This window comes from Amblyomma maculatum, chromosome 1, assembly GCF_055883805.1.
Source record: "Amblyomma maculatum isolate TAMU_Amacu chromosome 1, ASM5588380v1, whole genome shotgun sequence".
Lineage (NCBI taxonomy): Eukaryota > Metazoa > Arthropoda > Arachnida > Ixodida > Ixodidae > Amblyomma > Amblyomma maculatum.
Window position 1 is genome coordinate 278457534 of NC_139344.1, and position 21781 is coordinate 278479314.

The 21781-nt window shown below is 47.8% G+C and overlaps 1 protein-coding gene and 1 long non-coding RNA gene across 5 annotated transcripts in view; one reads left to right on the plus strand and one right to left on the minus strand.

The window, feature by feature from the left end:
• Positions 1-8498, minus strand: part of LOC146206635 (uncharacterized) — a 28064-nt gene extending 19566 nt beyond the window's left edge. The window contains exon 1 of the long non-coding RNA XR_014704478.1: positions 7864-8498. This is a non-coding gene — a long non-coding RNA (uncharacterized LOC146206635). The remainder of the gene's footprint in view (positions 1-7863) is intronic.
• Positions 1-21781, plus strand: part of Ae2 (anion exchange protein Ae2) — a 228046-nt gene that overhangs the window by 77193 nt on the left and 129072 nt on the right. For all 4 annotated transcript variants that reach the window (XM_084591397.1, XM_084591398.1, XM_084591401.1 and 1 more), the window contains one exon: positions 8866-8944. The gene's annotated coding sequence lies outside the window, so the exon portion shown is untranslated. The remainder of the gene's footprint in view (positions 1-8865; positions 8945-21781) is intronic.

Below are 21781 nucleotides of genomic sequence, written 5' to 3' on the forward strand. Positions count from 1 at the left end.
CGCTGAGCGGGCGTCCTTTCCCGTGTTTGGCTCCTCCTCCGAACGCTGCCGGCGACAGCCGTGTGCGCGCTTCCTTTCGTAAACTAAGCTCGGATGGCGGCTCCCCCGGTCTGCAGCTGGCCGCTTGGCGCCGCCGCACGGTAAGCCGATCCGCGCGCTGCTAGGCCGCATTTCTACCGCAGGGCGGATAACCGAACGCGATCGATTGTGCCCCGCTTGTATTGTTTGCTTCGGCGTGCTACATATTCTAATCGGGGCAGGTCCACCCAGGATCTCAATCCAAATCGCCCACTGAATCACGGTTTCGCGAAGCAAGAATTTCCGTTAGCGGATGTCATTTTATACATACGTTCTGGTCGAATTTGTGGATATTTTTCAGCAGCGAGGGCGCATCTCCATCGGCGGCCCTTTTCAGCCTGGCCCTCCACGCTAGCCACAATGTCAAGGCCGAAAAGGTTGCACCCGGCGGTGATTTTGTCTCTTCAGTGGAGGCAAACGGCTTTCTCACGGCGCTCTACGCTGTTTTGTCTGGCAGCGTGACCGCGCCGAAGGTCGGTGGGCGTCACTTTGTGCTCGTGTGCGACGCTGCTGATTGCGCAACCGGCCCGTTTCGGAGGAACATTAGGGACACGTGAGGGAAGGGTTGATGCCACCGGCAGCGCATCGGCCAGCAAGACGTTTCTCAGCGTTCTCAAGAGTTGGCGTTCCGGTGCGTCGACCGCATTACACTACGCACCTGTTGTCTCATCCATTCCTTCCTGGCATCGCTTTGGGGCGGAGCTAAGCATGTACAATCGTTAGTTCCGTTTATTCATTGTGCACACGCTGTCGTCTGAACCAGCGGTATAAACGGAGGTTCTTTCAGACCGCCACTGCGAAGGCAGACAGGCTGAATACCGTATTTACTCGCGTAATGGACCTCTTATTTTGATTACCAAGCAGTACTATTCTTCTGTATTTTATCCCGCGTGATGAATGCATCCACCAAATTTCCACGAATTGTTTTGTGAGAAAAGAAAATGCATTATGCAAATAAATGCGGTACCCCGGATTGGAGACTAAGGTGACGTCGCCTTCCTATCACCGCTAAGCAGATGTGGGTGGTGTGAGCCACGCGTTATTTTCGCTCCGTCACATGCTCTCTTTCAGTAGCGCAGCGAACAAATACAATTGTTCTCTTCGTCTGTTTCATTGTAATTGCGTGTTCATTTGTGCATTTCAATACGTGCATTGCAACTGGTTTGAGTGAAACCTAGCCTATGCTTCTATATTGAAAAACAAGCTTTCAGCGTAATGGCGCATTGGTTTTATATTAGATTGATTACGCGCTCAGTTAATCGAAGCTCGGTAGCCGTCTAGGCGTTTTATTGCGCTTCGAGCATTGAAGTGTGTGCAGCGCGACCCTTGTGTTGCTTCGTTAATCTGCCTTTTGCGCCAGTGATGTGCGCATTGCCCTGGTGGCGCATGATGGAACCAGTCTGGAGGGCGTTGCTCTGATCCGCTCCGGTAGGAAATCAACGCATGGGAATCGGCTAAAACAGCGTCGCCGCTGTCCTGTCTCGGCGTTCATTTCACAGGAACCAGCGTTTTTGAACGCTTCAAGAGATTAGTGGCAAGAAAAGCTATCAGGCCCCACCGTGATAGGTTACGGCGCTCGACTATTGTGCCCAAAGATGTGGGATCGGATCCCGACCGCGGCGGCCGCTTTTCGATGGCGGCGAAAAGCAAGGCGTCCGTGTGTTGTGTGACCTCAGTGCACGTTAAAGAACACCAGGTGGTCGTGTTCAAAATTTCCGGAGCCCGCCTCCACTACGGCGTCTCTCATAGCCTGAGTCGCTTTGGGACGTTAAACCACACAAACCAAACAGGAAAAGCTATCAAGCGCGTCGGTTCGGCAATGCAATGCCAAGTAAGCAGCGGCAGTGCAGCATATAAGCTCCGCCCATAGCTGTGCTGACGCTGGTACAACTCCGGCTTACGTGCGTGTTGATGCTGTCTGTATCTGCTTTTGTACATCTTTTATTTCCGGCCTACTTCGCAAACAGATCGTATTTTAGATGCAGGAAAGTTTAAATGCATAAATATAGCCAGGGCGCGTAGCCTCTTCAGAATGCAGCGATGAGCGCCATAGCACAAGTCTCTTTACGTTAGGGAAAGTCACTACATGTTCCTTGATTGGCCGAACATCCTGCCATGGTGGTGCAGTGGTTACGGCGCTCGACTACCGTCCCCAAGGATGAGGGATCGAATCCCGGCCGCGCCGGCCGCTTTTCGGTGGAAGCGACACGCAAGGCGCCCGTGTGCTGTGCGATTTCAGTGCGCGTTAAAGAACCCCAGGTGACCGAAATTTCCGAAGCCCTCCACTACGGCGTCTCTCATAGCCTGAGTCGCTTCGGGACGTTAAAAACCCCACAGACCAAACCAAACCAGATCCTAGTGGCATTCCAACCCAGGTGCACGTTAATATTGTTTTGTTGAGCAATTTCATTGCGCAATCACACTACGGTAATATGATCGCCTCGCTGAAAAAAAAAAAATGCTTCAAAACCCGTGCTGCTTACGAGACCGACCATCTGCTGTCCTCAGTCAAATTCTTTCCTGCGGCGCGAACAGTATTTGATTTTTATTTCCTTTAACCAAAAGTATTGGACGACTACTTGCTCTGCTCTTTATTTGCACGAGCGACGTTGACAGTCTCCTCTCCTTCAGCGACGCTCGGCAGTCGGTGATCTCAGATTGCATCAGCCCTTCCCGCTAGTAGTTCGCGCATGCTGCCATGTAAAACATCTTCCATTTTAGGTCACTATTGACAGAACAATGCCAGTGCGACCCAAGACCTCGTGTGGCAGCTTTCAGGGGGCCCACGAAACGAATCGGCAGATGTTCGCGCCCGATTGATTCTCGGCAGATTGGCGGGCGAGTGGAAATTTAACGCCGACGAGGGCGCTTCTCTCCGCGTTCTTCGTGCTAAAATTAAACAGCGAAGCGGCGGCACTTGATATATGACCAGCGATCGATGCGCCATTCGCGATTTAACATATCAGTCGTATACGGCAAGTACGTCTATCGATCCTGCAGGCTCCGTGTGTGCGATTTAGATAGTCGTGCAGAGGAAGTTAAAAAGATCCAGCGAACCGTAACGCTCACCGAGCTTATAGTTTCGGTTGCTTAAATCGACGTTTGCTTTGACCACAGAAGGCAGCTAATAAGCGCCGGGGGCCTGGCGAGCATTATTGAAGGCGGCTGGTCGTTTTCGTCACTTTTCGACCGTTTTAAATAATAATAACTCGCTGAACTTACTTCTGGATAAACAGATTCACAATATTGTATTGGCGGCATAAGAGAAAGAAAATACACTTAGCGGTAAGCGCTGGTCTTATGTGGTGGCGCCAACTGATTATCGGGCATTTCTCATGCAAGCTATATATCATCTTGCGGGTTATCGTATTATAATGATAATTCGTTCACGGGAAAGGTAAGGCGCAGTATCTTTCACACTTGTTCTGTGGACACCTGAACCGATCGTAAGGGAAGGGAAGGAAGGTGGGAATTAAAGCGGAAACGCAGCCACCGGCGGTCGGGATCAAACCAGGGTACTCCGGCACAGTAGTCAGGCGTCTACCACTGCACTTCATCGTATTATCCAAATGCGTAATGATATACAGAACTGATGTGAGAGAAGAGCGTTTCAGGTAAGTAGAGCCGAGCTTGCGTTTTTCATTCAAACGAACAGTATGTCGTTGTACACTTGCAGGTGCACGTGAACAGCAGTGTTGACATGCATCGGCGCATTCTCTGCATTTCTGGCTCACGCGGGAAATGCTGAACCGTGTTTTGTCAAGAGCTCATTTTTATGGAATGCACGAGGTTTTTGGGGAACAAGAATGAGGAAAAAGCGAGCAATAAATGTAGAAAACAGCTATAGGGGGAAAACAGCATCGCAGCATGGCGCTGCGGACGGTAGTGCACACTGACCCTACCTTGTACCACATAACATGGGAATGCAGCTCACATCAACTACAAAAAATTGAAAACCCAAATGAAAGACAGTGGGAGGCTTTGCTGGCCAGCTCTGACCCGGAGGCTCAGCTCTACCTGGTCACAAGAGCTCGCAAACTGGCGACAGCCAGTGGTGCCCTGGACTGGGGGCGCCAACAGCTTGTCAGCCTCGGCTGAAGAGGCGAAGAAAAAGATCCCCGAGCAGTTAATAAAGTTCACTCACTCACTCACTCTGCCTGCACGTGAAACTTGTTTTGCGCTCGCGCAGGGCTTTCTCTCTTGCGCAGTGACGCGGTTCTGAAAAGACCTTGTCAGGTGCGCGCGCGCTTCAGAGGAGGCTGGTTTTATTCTCTAGTTGTTTTTTTTTTCTTTTAAATCTTTTTAGGTTTGGCTTGGTTTGTGGGGCTTAACGTCCCAACGCGACTCAGGCTATGAGATACGCCGTAGTGGAGGACTCCGGAAATTTCGACTACTTGGGGTTCTTTAACGTGCACTGACATCGCACAGCACACGGGTGCGTATGGCTTTTCGACTCCATCGAGAAGCGGCCTTCGTGACCGGGATTCGATCCCGTATCCTTCGGGGCAGTAGTCGAGCGCCCTAACCACTGCACAACCACAGCGAGTTTTAACCTTTTTTTTTTCTCCCCCATTTGGCTCTTTTATTAAATGCCCGCTTCTCACTTGAATGAGATGCGCACGCTTTTGTGTCTTGGGTGAGTGGGAGTACGTGGAATACCCAATTAGAAAAATGGGTATTTCACGATATCCTCGCAAAGTCAGTTTTTTGCTCTGAATGAGCAACGAGATTTAAAATAAGAGGCTACATTGAACGAAACTTTTTTATTTTTTCTCTCTTTTCTTCGCGCTGTATGCTTGCTACCGCCCCGTGTACGTTTGCTTGCCGCATCTACCTGTTATTTCTTTTTTTTTTTCGCGATGTTTGGCTGATGATGCGAAGGTCTACGGTCGCATTCGAAATACGAAAAGCGTTTCGCGATGCTGATGCGCTTTAATGAACCTAGCTGGCTGAAACTGAATCGAATGTCTCAGCGCCAGCAGTATAGGTCTGGTTCTGCCAATGCTGTAGCGTGTTGCCCTGGTTGCCTTACCATTGTTGCCTCATACGGTCGTTGTAAGCGTATTTACCATACGGAATGCTGTACCAAATTTCTTAGAGTACGGCATTGCCAGAACTCTGTACGCGTGCAGCCTGGGGACGTTAGACTCACAAACTGCTATACCATGTGCCACAGTTTTCATGCGCCTCGATGGGCCACCGCTTTTGCGTGGTCGCGCTGGTGTCTTCAAAGGGCTGTAATCATCAGAGCGGCACTGCTAGTGCGTGTGTACGACGCACGTCCGTCTATTTGTACGCGCTGACGAGCAAGGGCACATATTGAATGCCCGGCAGCTTGCTCTCTCCTGCTATCGCAGGTGATGTATCATTTCTGTTCTTTGTTCACTGCTTGTACCGATTCTTCATCCGCATTGATATTTTTGCCACCTGCTTAGAGAGTTTTTTATTGATAACACACAAGCCAGTCATGTAAGGGAAGCTCACGACAAGATGCTTCCGCGACGCCGCTTCAGACATTAATTGAACGTAATTGGCACGCGTTGCAGCAGTCGGGCTCCCACCCGCCGGAGAAGAGCCGCAACGGGCAACGCACTGAGAAAGAAAGTACGCGCAGCCACGTGCACGGTCAGGGGCGCTGCGGCAGCGTCTTAGCACATCAACGCTGCAAAATTGCGCCGCTAAAGACAGAAGCGCAGCTTTCAGGCGCCCAAACTTTGTTCCCTTCAGAGCGCGTCGTCTGCTAGTCCGCCTTTCATTCCCCTAATACACGGGCGTCCTTTCATCTTGCTTCCTTCTGTAAAATGCTAATTTGGTCGAAATTAATCGGAATTCTCCCTTTACTCGGCATGGTGTCTCAAATCCAGAGTATAGCGTTCGGTGTCACTTGACTCAAATCTGCCAACTCTAACGCATTCAGGCGCTTCTTAGCGGAGGGTGAGACCACCAACTTCGGCCAGGTGGCGCTTAGAGCAGTATAGACACAAAAGTTAGGTTGCGTTTTTCTTCTTAATGAGGCGTCCGACATTACATGGATCACCACGTGGTTTATGACCGGTAAACTTGGTTTGGTTTCACCAACCTAACGACGGGTATGATGTCGAAGTAAAGTAGTGTAGATCTTCTGAAGGAACAAAAAACTGCCATGCTGCTTCTTCACTCGTTGCGATTGCTGTTCTTTAGGTAGGCTAGCTTTAGCATTGTGAAAACATTGAAGGATAGCGATTATATCGACCCGCCGTGGTGGCTCGGTGGTTAAGACGCTGTGCTATTGACGCGGAGTCCCAGGGTTCGAACCCGATCGCGGCGGCCGCGTTTCGATGGAGGCGAAACGAAACGCTGACTCCCGTGTGCTGTGCGATGTCAGCGCACGTTAAATATACCCAGGTGGTCGAAATTACTCTGAAGCCCCGCCGCGGTGGCGCAGTGGTTACGGCGCTCGACTACTGTGCCCAAGAATGCAGGATCCAATCCCGGCCTCGGCGGCTGCGTTTGGTTGGAGTTGTTGTGTGACCTCAGTGCATGTTGAAGAACCCCAGGGGGTCGAAATTTACCGAGTCCTCCACTACGGCGTCTCTCATAGCCTGAGTCCCTTTGGGACGTTAAACCCCACAAACAATCTGAAGCCCTCCACTACGGCTCCTCTTTCCACTTTCACTGCCACCTTTCTCCCGTACGGCTTTTTTCAGGCGTCCAGCGAGAAGTGCGACAGGTACTGCGCCTTTCCTAATTTTATTTTTAGCTCAGTGTGTATAGCAATGTCTATGTATAGTATAGTAACGTGAGTATATAATGATGTCTTACTGGTCATTGTAATGAATAAAACATGCAACCTAACATCAAGTACCCAGCCTCCTTTATAGGCTCGAAATGCATAAAGTGGAAGCAGGGTTGGCTGGGGCGTCTCTGCTTAAGGCGGTGCTCCTATGAAAGTAAACGTTTCGTGGTTTCAACGGCCTTGCCGCAGGTGCCTTTTTTTTTTTTTTTTTTTTTTGCGGAGCCGAGGGCTCAGCCATTTTTTCACTGCCTTTCATAAAATGGCAGCAACGTTTACAGTGTTAGAGCAAAAAAAAAAAAAAAAGAACCAAAACCTATGCAGTGCTAAAGCAAAAACTACGCTTACAGCCAAGCCCATTCAACTTGCGTTCAAGCTGTGCAATTAAGCAAAATTGCCTTCAAGCGGTGTCAGCCTAACGCGACATAATAAATTAAGACGTGCCTAATAGATCTCTGTGCTACGGTAAGACCAAAAACAAAAAGCCTCGGCGTAAGCTTCGCTACCGAATATTAGTGACATCGGGTTGATGGCCACCGGTAGGCCTGCATAAATCAGCTGCCGCTTATCGCGACGCACTTGCCAGGTGAAGCCAGCAATCGTAGCGGTCTTATCATGATCTCGCAAGAAGTCGAGGCAGTACTGTCGTTGGTTGCCATTTCGAATTGGAAAGCTGTGCAAAAAATTGCAAAAAGGATCAGGGGACACAAACGCGTACATGCGTACACGCTAACCAAGCGTTGAAGAGGGGACGTTTTAATTCCCTCTGCTAATTCTAAATGGGTCTAAACAAACCAATTCTTCGTTCTATTAACCTTTGCTGTACAGCCTATCTACATAGCATAATCGCGTGCATTTTCCGCGAAGACGAATTGTCGGTGACAAATGTGGAATTTCGCAAAACACGTTTTTGCGTGCTCCCGACTCTTTCTCCTCTCCAGCAGAGGAAGCAGCTCCGTTATATTAGATCGCGTTATGTCGTGTCACCGACGCGCGTTTCGATGGGACAGCACCTGTACTCTGAAGGTCACCATGAGATGGCGTTCACGGCGCAAGCTGAATGTAGTTTCCTCCCACGCTGTGTTGCCGCCAGTTCCACAGGTGCTCCAGTGCTCTAGGATCTCTTTCCTTCTTCACCTCGTAGTCGGCGAGGTGAATCAGTTTAAACCGTAACAGAAATGACATTTCTCGTTGCACCCATAGCTCTGAGTATGGTGTTTCTTTCTGCCCGCTGTTTTTCTGTGTGCACTGCGCGTAGCAGAACTGCCACGATGTGACAAGAACGCATTGCGTCGGCATACAGTTTTCAACTTTCACGCGTCGGTCAGATTACCTCTCGCGGAACGTGCTGGTGGGGTGTGCCACCGCCAGGCTTCCCTTGTGCCTTCCCATTCTTTGCTGTGTCCGTCGGTGCGAAGCAGCCGCCGGGAATGCGCGCTCTCTATTGAGCAAATACTGTTTACGGGAAAACCCGGCCGGCCTTCTCTTTTCCTGGTATCTGGTGCGCCAGCGGCGAGATATTGCGCACCGCGTTGCTCGCGCTCCGGTGCGTGCGCTTTCCGTTGTCGCTCTGGGGACCCGTTCGCGTCGCGCGATATGACTCCCCGCGATTGGCCATTGGCGCGTGCCCCCGGCGGATACGATGCTCCCTCTCCCGCTAAGCTCGCTCCGCTGGGCGCGTGTCGTCTTCGGCGCTCCCTCTCTTCTCTCGGGTGTTTTTAAATTCCTTGTTCCCAGCGGAAACGGCTTGTTTGGTCAAATGTCACGCGGCTTTTGTCTTTCTTTTAAGCAGTCGGACTTTTGCTCGGTTTCGTCAGTAGTAAGCATTGCGCGGTCTGAAATTGCGGCGTCTTTTTTGTTTTTTTTTCTCTCTCTCATCGACATGTGCTGAAGAAAAGTTGCCACCGTCGTGTGTGCTCTCGCCCCCCGCCAGTGTGCAGCGCGACAGGATCGTTGTCCTTGTGTAACCCGTGTGGCAGAAGCTGTATTGACTACTCGCGCTTCTCCTCTCGCAGCCGCCGACTCTCCGCGTAAACCTGGAACGACCGACTGCGGGAGAGTAACAACGGAGCAGCCGGGACGCTTTGACAACAGGTAGGGAGGAATGTTTGTTTCATTTTTCATTTTACGTTATTTTCGCGATGTGAGCACGCGTCGCGACAATTTGCGCGCTCAGCGAACGACGCAAGCGCAATACTGAGAAAACACGGTGACTCGCTTTCTGCCTGCCCCCAGTTTTATTTCTGCCGGAACTTAATCGGCGCTTGCGAAACGGCACCGAGACTTGTGCCCCGTGGGCGAGCGCAGTTGGAGCAAAGTCTGACCACTGCACTTTTCACGTGCGAAATGGCCGCTCGCTCCCGGGGCTCATTTTGTTTGCCGACTAGGAGGACGCTTATTGCTGTCTCGCCAAGTTTCTCGCGCGTGGTCTGTGTGGTTTGCGAGAAGTCAGTTTGTGGCCCATTCGAGCGCACGCTGGCATTATTTCTGTGTCGACAAATACTCCCTCAGAGGAGCCTTCTTTGTGCGCAGTGGAACTTCCTAGCCTCAGGGTAGTTCAAGGCGGCGCACATATTAGCGGACAGAACTTTGCTTTCTCGCCCCACCACGTCGTTGTCGACTCTCCGGATGTAAGTTAAGGTCGCCTGATACTCAATATATTTTGCTTTGACTGAACATCGGACGAGTTGCCACTTGAATTTTATGCTATCCGAAACGTGCGGCCGCGAAATGAGTCATCGTGACAGTCGTGTATAGCGCAACTGTGGATTAAGCCCTTGCTGTTGTCCGCGCCGTGTATAATTATTTTTCACCGTGACAAAAATACTCATCCTGGCTTTGTTGAGTCGAATCGATTGGGGAGCACCACTACGAGGACACAGAGGAGGGCCAACACAAGCGTGTGTTCTAGTTGCGGTGCTTCTCCGTCGACCCTCACTCAGCTCCATTAGCAGTGCGCCTGTACTCACGTTGCTCGTCCTTCGATGGGATGTTTGCAGCTCCGCATATTTTTCTATGCTCCGGCTGCGTGGCAATTGCCCAAAGGACGTAGAGTTGCAAATTGATTTTTTTTTTTTTTTTTTTCACTATCCAAACCAATCCGTACGCATAGAAATATTAGCGTACGCTTCCGTTCGCTGTACCTGTTCCGACCACCCGGTCCGTATATCCCATTCTTAGCGACCTCTTTGTGCTATTTTTCGACAACAGGCGCAGTACTTAGGGCCCCCTGTCATCTTTCGATCGTCAGAGTTGCCTTTATCTCTGCCTGCACTCATACCTTTGCAATCAGTCCTCTGCTTCCGTTCGCGCGAGCACCGTTTCTAGAACCTACAGAGCCTGTCTCAACTGCTTGCTGCAAATACGCCAGAGAATTTTGTCCGAAACACTTCAGCGTTTTGGAGAATACATGGCGTGTGTGGAGCATGCACAGCGCAGGACGTTCGTTTGGAACCAGGTCCACAAGCGGCCAACAGCTCCGGTTCTCTGCTGCGCACCGGTTGGGCGATGTTTTGTAACGCTCACACTGCTCATACCGGTAGTAAAGGAATCCTATTTTCTACCTGCGTGTCTTGCTGTTATGGCTGTCGTTTCTGTGCGCCCTTGGTTTCTCGCGCAGGAGTCGCTTAACGTCATTCTTTTGCTTCGCAGTGCGGCTCAACCACGGAGCGAGTGCATTGCACAGCAGGCAGTTGGAATTTGACTCCGTAGTCGTTGTTGCATCATGTAATTAGCAGACGTCACATCTCCACCGAGCTCCCTGTGCGTCTAATGCGCTCTGTTCTGGGTTTTTGCGGAAAAAAAGTGCTGTATTTTCTGGCGCTGCATGACGAAGTCAGGCGTGTCAAAACACATACGTACCTCCACACGCAAGTCCTCTCACGCACACACATACACACACCACCGATTGTCCCAGTTAATACTTGAGCTTGTCATGGATGCAGCTAGCGGGCCGCGCTCAAACACCGGTTGAAGACTGCACGATCAGGCGCACGAATGCGCTAGTCTTGTGGTTTTAGTTCCATTCGTGGAATTTCTTTGGAACCGGGAGAAACGATACACTTGAGGCTTTCCTTATCGCAAATAATGCAATGGTGTTTCTGGGTGGACTGCTTTGGAAATATCATTTATTGCCTAAATTCAATATTTAGGCAAAATACATTCATAATCAAATTAAATACAAGACAAAAAATTGCTTGTGGTGCGCAATGTGGGTGGAAACAGTATGCAACTGGTTTTCCTCGCCTGCCAAATTTTTCTTTTATCCTGTAACTCAAGTAACCGAGGGCACCTGGTAGGTGTGCCCTGCTACAATTGACCTGAGGTGGCGCTTGTCAATCGTAGTTTGTGTCTTTTCTTTGTCGTATTAAGTATTTGCGCAAACTTCTTAATATGGAGAACCAACTAACCCGAGTATGACCAAGATTTAAAAAAAAGAAAAAAAAAACCTAAGCGGTTTTCTGAATTGATATCTAACTGAAACGAATAATTGGTCGAAGTTAAATGCTTCTTTTATGTCGCTTTAAACGCAAAGGTGTGAATAGGAAACTTGTAGAGCCACGAAAATTATCCGTTCCTGATGTTTTCAATGAAGTAGCCCTGGTGCAGCGTTTTTTATTCGGCAAAAATGACAGCCATTCCGTGCTTCCGAATGCAGCGCGATACAGCGCTCTTATCCAAGGCGTTGCCAAATTCGTTTTGCTGCTGATTGCATGATAAGTGCCACCGGCTGCTGACAGCGCTCTTTTCCGGCGCGTCGGATGCAGCGCACCTATGCTGTTGCGTCAAGGTGTGGCCACTCTCGCGTGCGGAGGCGGCGTCCGCTATACTTCTGCACTACCTTTGCTGTGCCAAAGGTCTATTTTACTGCAAACCTTGTTGCTCACGGAAAGCTTTGAGGGGTATGCTTTAAAAAAATATATATATTTTTTTCGAGCTTCTGCTCCCTTTTATTTTTAATTGGGTTTAAGCCTTGCAAAGCTTTTGCTGGTCCAGACTCCCTCTCCCTTTTTTTTTTTTTTTTTTTTCAATTCGAGAGGACGATTAAATGGGGTATGCGTGGCGCTCGGCCCTTGATTTTGTCAAAACTACGAGATATGTGTGCGGTCCTCTCTGGTAGCCTCTACAGGTTTCTTTCCTTTTTCTCTCGGGCGGGGGGGGGGGCACTTTTTATTGATGGAAAATGCTCTCTAAGTGTCACATACACATACATACTCACACAAATATAATATATATATATAAACTAGAACTGGCAGACGCCCTTATCCACGCTAATGTGGCTACAGAGTTGTCTTGGAATGCCATCTCGCGCGACTGAGCGATGCAGCAGCCCTCTACTCCTTGTATTCCTTAATTGTTCCTGATCCCTGATTAAAAGAAAAGCAAAATGAGTGACGGTAAAAACTTGCGACAAATAAAAAAAAAAATGCAGCATTCAAAAACAAGAAAAAAAAACAATACCGCGCGAGACTAAGTAAGGACGTATATAGAGCAAGGAATACGAAATACGCGACGTGCGAAGATCTGCAGTTCTAAAAATGAAAATAAAGAAAAAGTATAACATACGCACTAACGTGGCATATTGTATAGTTAAACATTTAATTATGAAGAAAACTACTAGTTATATATTTCAGTAAGCGCCTAGATTCAGTTAGGTTTGTAGGCGTCCGCTTGACAATACGGAGCGCCGCAGATGGAACTTGATGAAAATGACGATGTTCACTGCACATTGCGAGAGTGTGTTGCAGTCTTACACGAGGCGTGATCGGCTGAGGCCAGTGTATAAAGGTGAAAATGATACAAAGAAAAAAAAAAAGAGCGGCGACATCTCTCGTGCGTGGACCAGGGCAGGTCGTTCTGGCGAGGTTCGAAACCACAGTTCGTGCCTACACGCTCTATCCACTCAAGAGCCAAGAAATGTTTTCGCCTTAACACGTCCGTTGTTTTCACCGTGTTTGCGGACTAGTGCGTGCCTTTAGACACCGTTGCAGGAATGCATGCTGCGTCGGCGTTGTAAGCGAAAACCCTCACAGGTGGTATTGGCACTGACTCGTTTTTATTTTGTTTGTTTTGATTGTGTGACGTCACGAGACCACGTGGGACGACCTGGTTGGCAGCCGCTTCCAACTGGCACTTCTCCGTTGAAGTGGCGGCAGGAGATCGAAACCAGCCCCACCGATAGTTCACGTTCATGGCATGGTTGCCTTACATCCGCGTCGGGCGGTCTTTCACTTCGTGCGGTAGCTTGCGGATGTGTGAGGATCAGTATGTGCGAGATAATTGATAGAGGCACAAATAAAGTGATTAGTGAGTAGAAAATTGGATGTTTGCGAACGAGAATCCATCCACAGGGAAGTCTGCTGAGATACCGAGCGTTGTAGTAAACCAGCCTTTGTGCCCTTGTTTTCTTGCGATTTTATCGACGGCGGCGACGGAAGTGTCCTGGAAACTTCGATGTGGTGTGAATGCGCCTCACGGATCAATTTCGAAGTGATTGGCAGCGTGTAACGACCGCCCGTTCCATCAGCACGCCCGTGAAGCGTTTGTTTGACGGTATGGAGCGCGTGCCTGACAACGAAGGTCATCGGTCGGGTTGCTTCGACCGTGGATGACGGTATTTTCATGGCCAAGTGTTGCTCTAACTGGCAAAATCGGCGCTACGAGAGCTCACGTTGTTAAACAACGAGCACTGCCTTCGCCTGGGTTAGGCCCGTGGTTAAAACTTGGCAGTTTGGTAGAATAAGGCGCAAGTTTGGATGCGTTTCATTCCATCCTGCGACGTAAACTAAGCGAAAAGGCACATGACACGGTGGTGGCAAACATTGGCGGGCATGGTCCAACTGCCGCGTTTTCCTAAAATGCGCATAACGCGATGGCTCGAACAGCTGAATCCATTCAGTGCCGAAGGAATATTGCTCACTGGCTCAAAGGGGACATTCATGCGTTTTATTTTTGTATCTGTTCATGTTCTTGATTTGAGAATTAAATGGTTCGTTCATTTGGTATATCGGAGGAAGCATTAGGTCGGAACAGGTGATATATAATCTCTCTTAATGCGTCGGTGTGAAGGCTGACAGTATGAGTTCACTGGTGATTTAATTCCCTTTCGGTGAAATTTCTGGCAGAAATGTTTTGCTAGGGGAGCGGGCAGGAATGGCTAGAACACGTCTCCTACTTTTCGTAGTTCGCTCAGTGGCTCCTCTGCTCGTGCGCTGCTGGACGCTGCTGGCGTATCTGTAATATACTGAGACCGAGAGCAGCGTCAGAAGCCATTAATTAGTAGCGACGTTAGCGTTTTTTTGCATTTCGCCTGAGCTGAGAAAAACCCCGACTCCGCAGCCGATGCTTTTCCGCATGGTGGCCTCTGCTGTGTCTCTTTCCCTTTTACAGTCCAGACAGATGTGATCCTCACTTTTTCTGCTCAAAGATCGTAGAAGCAGAGCTATATAGCCGTGCAATCTGGGGGGCGCTCCCTAGAATTAATTAAGGCGTCCGTGCTTGACTAATGCACGGGTTAAGTCATCCTTTTTAATTGAGCGCCCGTCTGTGGGGGTCTCGCCCTTCTCCCTCGGCTTCCTGGCACTAAAGCGCCTGTTTCTCATCGGCAGCGCTGCTCTTAAGGCACACGTGGCTTCAATGCTCGTCGTTCGCGGCTTCGTACGGGTCGTAATTTATCGGAATGCGAAGGAATTAGCATGGCTACGCGTGTGTGCAACAAGCTGCTGCGCGAAGTTGGGCGCATTGCGTTTCCGAGCACGCATGCCGTCGCCCAGCATTAAAAGTAAAGGAACGAAAACAGGCTCCCGCTGGCATCGCGGTCGGCGCTGTCATTTCTTTTTTGTTTTCCCTCCGTTTCGCAAAGCTGGATGCACGTCAAGGACGCACGTCGACGTTGGATTCACCGTTCTTTGTTGTTGGTCTTCGGCCTCTATTTCTTTGCATTTCGAGGACTAGTGCAAACAGTTTGTCAGTGTCCAGCCGCTTGGCGTCGGTGCTGGTGGCATCAGCATTGTCCGCGTGGCTGTGCGCGCATCATGAGGGTTTGAAACTTGGCGTGGTTGATTTCCCCGTGTGTGCAGAGACTGCCGGGAAGAAAGGGGAGCGCATAGAGTGTATTTGTGACACGTGCCATCTGAGGGTTGTGTGCAGAGTGCATCGTTTTGACAGTTGATAATTCAATGGAGGCAGAAAGCAAGACACCTTGTTCTGTTCGTTGCCAGTGCACATTAAAGAACCCCAGATGGCCAAAATTTCTGGAGCTGTCTACTACGCCGTTGTCACATGTCGCTTTGGGACGTTGGACCCTATAAACCGAGGTGGTTTTTGGCGCTTCGCTGCAAGGGCACGAAAAATCGCGAGCATATCTACCTGCTCAATACTCGCTGCCCAATAGGCCACACGTTCGTACAGCTGGGTTATATACATATACAGGACGTCTCAGTTAAATGTAACCAAACTTTTAAAGAATACGGTGAGCCCTAGCCACATTCTGTTATGTTTTCGGGCCCTGAGGGTATTTAAATAAATGAAACTAAAAGCTATTGAATCGCCTGCCCCAATTGCAGTATGAAGACTAATGAGATGAATGCTTTTTTTATTGGCCTGAGTGAGAAACTGTCAATGCCTCACCCCCCCCCCCCCCCTTCCCGGCTTTCCAAGAAAACAAAAAACGCAAAAAATCTACTAGCTACGTTGTTTACATCAGGATACGATTTACGTAACTTAATTTATTCGCTTTCACAGAAAACTGTCATGTGACCAGCTCCTACCTAAATCGCTCTGCCAGTGCGCACGCAAAGCTTCAGTTGAGAGAGCAGAAAAAGGCGGGTTTTGATTTTTTTGAACGCGTCTCGGGACATTGAAATAACGCCGCTGTCGCGAGGAAGCTTTTTATTGCGCGAGGTATCGTTTTCGGCTGGTAAAGGAAATGCTTTACGTAACCGCTAGCCTGATGGAAACAACATACGTATCTAGCCATTTTTCGAGGTAAACTTTTTGCACTGGCACTGGCACTCAATCCAAGAATTAGAAAGCCGTTTAATTTGTCTTCACCAATTAACCTTCACGAACATAAAAGAAAAATTTCCAGGCTAAGCCTGGCGACTCTGGTTTCCCTGGGCTTGGCCTGGTTACATTAAGCTCGGATATCCTGTATGTCGGGTTGCCTTTCATATAACGTGACAGCTTACGTCAAATGAGTATGTGCGAGATAATAGAGGCGACAATTAGCGATTAAGCGACTACCAATTAAGTTGCACGTGCGCGAACGATGACCCGCAAGGGGACGGGAGCCTCTAACGCTGTCGCGTCGTCGTACCCTTAGTCCTCGTCAGCTGCCTTGCGAGAAGCAATCGCCGATCCGTCTGCAAGAAATGGGGGACTTTGGTCGCACATTGCGGCATATGTATACATACCAAAGGGTGTGCCCAACATGAATGAGAATTGGCGTGAGTGGCCTTTTACACGCGGCCTCCCCCCCCCCCCCCCCCTTCCTTTTTTTCTTTCTGCTAGGGTCATGCAGCTGAATAACGCAACGGCAGATATCAAGACATGGTACTGGAAAAGTTTGAGCGCCGGATTAAAAAAAAAAAATGAAGAATTGCAGCGGGATTTCTGCCAGGTGTCCCAGCCAAATGTAGCGAAAGAAAAAAAAAAAAAAAAAACGACTCGGTATCTTAGACAACTGAAACTAATTCAGTGCTGTTGAGGGGGGTCGGACGGTATTTTGTTTTTTAATGTTACGGACTTTTTAAATGGCACCTTGGGAGAGCCTGTCATGTAGACAGTTTTAGGCAACATTAAAAAAATCGATCGGCTGAAAATTTTTTTAGTGAGCCATCACTGGAGCCCGCATTCACCGATTTCGCATGCATATCTTTTTCCGGTCCTTTCAGATGGTAGTGTGGTTTAGTTGGCAGGCAGTACAGTTAAAGCTAAATAAACTAGAGTAGAACGCTTTCTGTTCGCGACTGGGTTTCAAACCGGCGACGGCACGAACGGGTCAGCCACTGCACAACACTATACATCATCGCGGCAGCCGAACACCTCGCGTGTTTAGCTGCCGCTCTCTCGCGCTGTGTATTGCATGTCATCGCCTTCATCAGCTTAATTCCAGTCGTGCTGAGTGGAGCCATAACACACCGCTATCGCAGTGCCCTCTTATGGTGCGTTAAGCGGGCACCCACCCGTGTATTCCCACGTGACTATACTCACGTATTCGACGATCTTTGACTGTAGCCTGCTATATCTAGAAAACAGCCTCAAACAAAAACCAATATGCTCCTATTTGCATTTGGCCTAACCACGCCAAATCATCCATTTTTTTTAATTTTACTTGATCTTAAAGCTCTGGAAATTCAAAATCTACAACATGGCAGCAGTGCTACTTAATCGCTGTGAGTGGGAAAAAAAACCTCCTAACTGCCGTCGCGACTTAAAAATGTTTACTTTTATAAGCACAGCCTACGGTCCCATCGGGTGGCCTCTAAGCACAGCCACCCGATGGGATGTGGATGAGCGTGCACTCTCATTTAACAGCGGGAACTGTTTCTGCTGGCATCCGCGACGTCTGTGCGCGCACCGTATACAAATATCCGGGGATCAACGAAGGAACGCTATTTCAAGACCCATGAAAGAAGGCGGCGGCCAAATAAACAGTTTAGTCAGTTACCCTGAATACCCGAGCGAGCATTACGTATGATGGGTACGGGAAAGGTTTAACATACAGAACAAAAACAAGCAGACATTCAGATGGCGTCATTGCAGGTAAAAATGTGCTGCTCATAGAGGTAGCACACGAGGCTGTCGACAACTGTGTCAATGATAGATGCCATGTTTTCGATCCCAGTAACAAATGGCGAGAAGAAGCGGCGGCTGACAGAAAATGTTTGTATGGGTAAGCATGGGCTGCACTTTGTGCCGGTAATCCAGTCGTGGAAATACTGCATTAGCTCGTTTTCTGTGCAGCGCAGGAAAGGGTCAATGATTATGATAAAGCCTGTAAAAGGACAACAGTTGGAGAACCATGCGTTTCTTGAGAAGTGGTAAATGACCTTTTTATTTCAAATACCCTTGCTGTGCGTGAGTAGTTCTTTGAGATGAACTCTGCAGTTTTATTTTGGAGATATTCAACTTTATTTATTAAGGCGAAAACCTTTAATGGCTCATACTGTCGGCGTTCGTTCGTTCGGTTACACTATAGCTGTCAATCAAATGACTTCATGATGACGTCATCAGAAAAATAAGACCCTGTTTTCACCGGGAATCGAACCTCCATCCCTTGAATCTCTAGCCGAGCGCTTTAACCAACTGCGCCACACCCGGGATTCTTTTTTCCAATATGGTATTTATTACACACCTTTAAGTACAGGAAAGGGCTATATACATTATTTACAAAGTAATCAGCCTGTAGCCGAAAATTCCAATTTAAACACACAACTACAATACGTCTTACTTAGCACAACTTCACTGAAACGGTGGCAAGGAAAGACAACACATGATGAGAGCCAGTCCGGTTGATAGTCACATATCTTAACAAGTGTCTCTCAGCTGGTGCACCATCTGGCCGAAATGAGTACTGCGGGAAACGAGAGGCTCAGCATTCCGGTCCAACATGCGCATTTACCACAGACTGTGCACTCCAAGGAATGAAATCATGTTAATGGGTTGATGGTCATGCTGGGCGGCCATTAGTTAACGCACACTGTGAGAATTCACGCCCAGGATTGTGAAACGCACATCATAACTCTCCTTGTCTAGAGTGAGGATGATAGTAGCGATGACAATGACGCATGCATTTAGTGATAATGACAATGATGACAGTAGCAATGATGATGACGATGCATTTAGTTGATAATGATAACGAGAGCAAATGTGATGCACCGTGTGCAGCAGCAACGCTCCGGATTTCGGATTTCTGCTGTGGAGATTCCACAGTGCTCTCGGAATGTTTAGATAAGCCTGATGTGGGATGCATATAAGTGATCCGTATTCGAGTTTTGAACGCACCAGTGCAGTGTATGCCGTTAGGTTTTTAGATGAGTTGGCCAAATGCATGTTCCGCCTATCAAATCAAGCGCTGTAAATGTCTTGCTCAACATGGTATCATTGTGAAGGTTCCATGACAGATTGGAGGATAAATGAATTACGACTGCTGTGCCGAGGATGCGGGAGCGAATTCCTGCGGCCTCTTTTCGATGGAGGCGAAAAGCCCGTATGCTGTGCGATGTTAAAGATCTCCAGGTGGTCGAAATTTCCGCAGCCCTTCACCACGGCGTCTCTCAGCCTGAGTCGGTTTGGGGACGTTAAACAGCGCAACACCAAAGCCAAAACAAATTAATCCCTGGTTACTTCATGTTGGACACAAATTCGACCTGTGCGTCGTTTATACGATAAGTATATAGGGCATCGGTTTATTTGTGGTGGACGTGATGGCTTTCGGTTTAGAAACGTCGATCTCCATTTGCCACTCTCACACCATTGTCAAGATTTATCAGTTCCCTGAGTAAACATTTAGCATCCTTAGGACTATTGTCTATATACCACGCAATCATCTGCAGATAGTCTCACTCAGACTGTTACTGATGCCATTTATGAAACAGAACCCAGCGGCACTCTACATTTCCCGAGGGCAAATGGGACGAAAACTGACTGCTTACCATTCGATAGAAAATTATCCATTATCCATATAACAACTTTCATGTGGAACCTTATCAAAGTCTATAAATATAGTTTCTGTTTGGGACAAACAGTGAACGGCAACGGAGATCGGCAATTAACTTGAAAGGTGGCTTTTCGCAAGATTTACCGCGCAAAAAGCCGATGCTCTGTTTGGCAAAAAAAGAAACATTGTTTGTCGAGGTAATCCACGATAGCTTATGTAATAATGTGTTTCAGTAACTTGCCACATGTGTTAGTTAATGATATAGGTCTAGGTATAGTTTGGTTTGGTTTGTAGTTTTTAACGTCAATCAATCAATCAATCAATCAATCAATCAATCAATCAATCAATCAATCAATCAATCAATCAATCAATCAATCAGTTTATTTTCGCATACAATGTACAGCGAAAAAGGGTGACAGGAGAAAAAGCTGTTTTTATTGCAGCTTGACTGAGCTCCAGTCACCCAGCAGCATTGACGAACGATGCACTAGTTACGTTTATACATAATTTGGCTACATTAATTATACATAATACACTTATACATAATACAGAAAAATGAGCATGCAAAATACGTAAGTAAAAAGGTGTACATGATCAAAGAAAAATGAACACGCAAAATACATACGTAAAAAGGTTTACATGATCAAAACCTCAAATTTCTAGGACACGCATAGTATATTATACCCCGATATTATACATTATATACGGGGGCAGTAAACGACACTATATAAACAGTTCAGCAATATCCTTTTGCGAAAGTTGTGCGATATCAATCTGAAGCGCATCGTATTGATTTAGTTGTGTTGGTAACTTATGTTGAGTCATCATTTTACTATAGTTAGTTCGTGTTGACGGAACCAGCCAAGTTGATGGATTACAAAAACAATAGTTACTGGAAGATTTTGTTAGTTGGGCGAAATCTAAAAATAGGTCTAAGGTACCTTTAATGGCCCGTTTATAGGTGCAAAGTAATTTATGCGTATATATATCTTGCGCCTTAATGATCCTGTGTGTACGAAAAAGTGGTGCTGTGTGTTCCAAGGCTGACACATTTCCAACTGCGCGGAGAGCTCGTTTCTGGAGGACGGAAATTTTATGTATATTTGTTGCAGTGGTGTTGGCCCAAACTAAAACACAATAACACAGATGGGAATGAAAAAGAGCATAGTAGATCATGCGTTTTACTGTAGCTGGAAGAAAATGGCGACAACGGTTTATCATCCCAAAGCAACTCAGGCTATGAGAGACGCCGTGGAGGACTCCGGAAATTTTTACTACCTGGGGTTCTTTAACGTGCTCAGACATCGCACAGCACACGGGCGCCTTTCTTTTCGCCTCTATCGAAAAGCAGCCGCTGAGACCGGGATCCGATCCCGCATCTTTGGGAACAGTAGTCGAGCGCCGTAACCACTGCGCCACACCGGCGGGCCTAGGTATAGTTTGTTGGATTAGATGAGTCACCAGACTTTAATATAGGGACGATGCAGCAACTTTCCAATTGTTTGGGACACACCCACTGACGACAGATTTTTTTAGAACACAGCAGCAATAATACAAATTCCAGGCTCAGCTATTTTAAGTAATTTGGGGGCAAATCCCACCAAGACCAGGTGCCGCGTTTGCCGGAAGACGATCAATGGAGATTGATATACCTTCGAGAGTGATAATTATAGCATGCATGTAGGAACCCAACGTGAGAAAAGAAAGGTCCCCCCCCCCCCTTTTTTTTTTTATGGAAGCCTCGCCAGTGAATATAGATGCAAAAAACTCGTTAAATTGTGTTATTACCTCAGTCGAGGAGAAAAGCCTCCTCTTGTCTGCTTGAGATATTGATGCTTGTGTCGAATAGTTGGTGTTATAACATCAGTTCGTTTGGAGCATGTTTGAAATGTACATATAAAATTTGTCTTTAGCTGCTTTAGTTTCGGATTTAAACAGCTGTGAATGCTCTCGGTAAAGCTCCCAATCGTCCACAGAGCCCTACCGTTTAGCTCTTGAATATAATGTTTGTGTCTTATGAACCAAAGGCCTTGTGTCGACTCCGTGATAGCCTATCTTGGAACATATTTTTCCTTGAGCGAAATAATTTTGTCGCGAATAAGTGTCCAGCTTCCATTTGTATCGTGAAGACTGAATAAATGCTTGAACTCGATAGCGAAGGATGTCTGGTCACGGATCAGCATGTCAGTGTTTGTTTTTGAATAATCAGTTTAAATTTTACCTTGTTTTCTGCTTTGTTCCTGGCTGCTGTAAATTCACTTATATCGTCT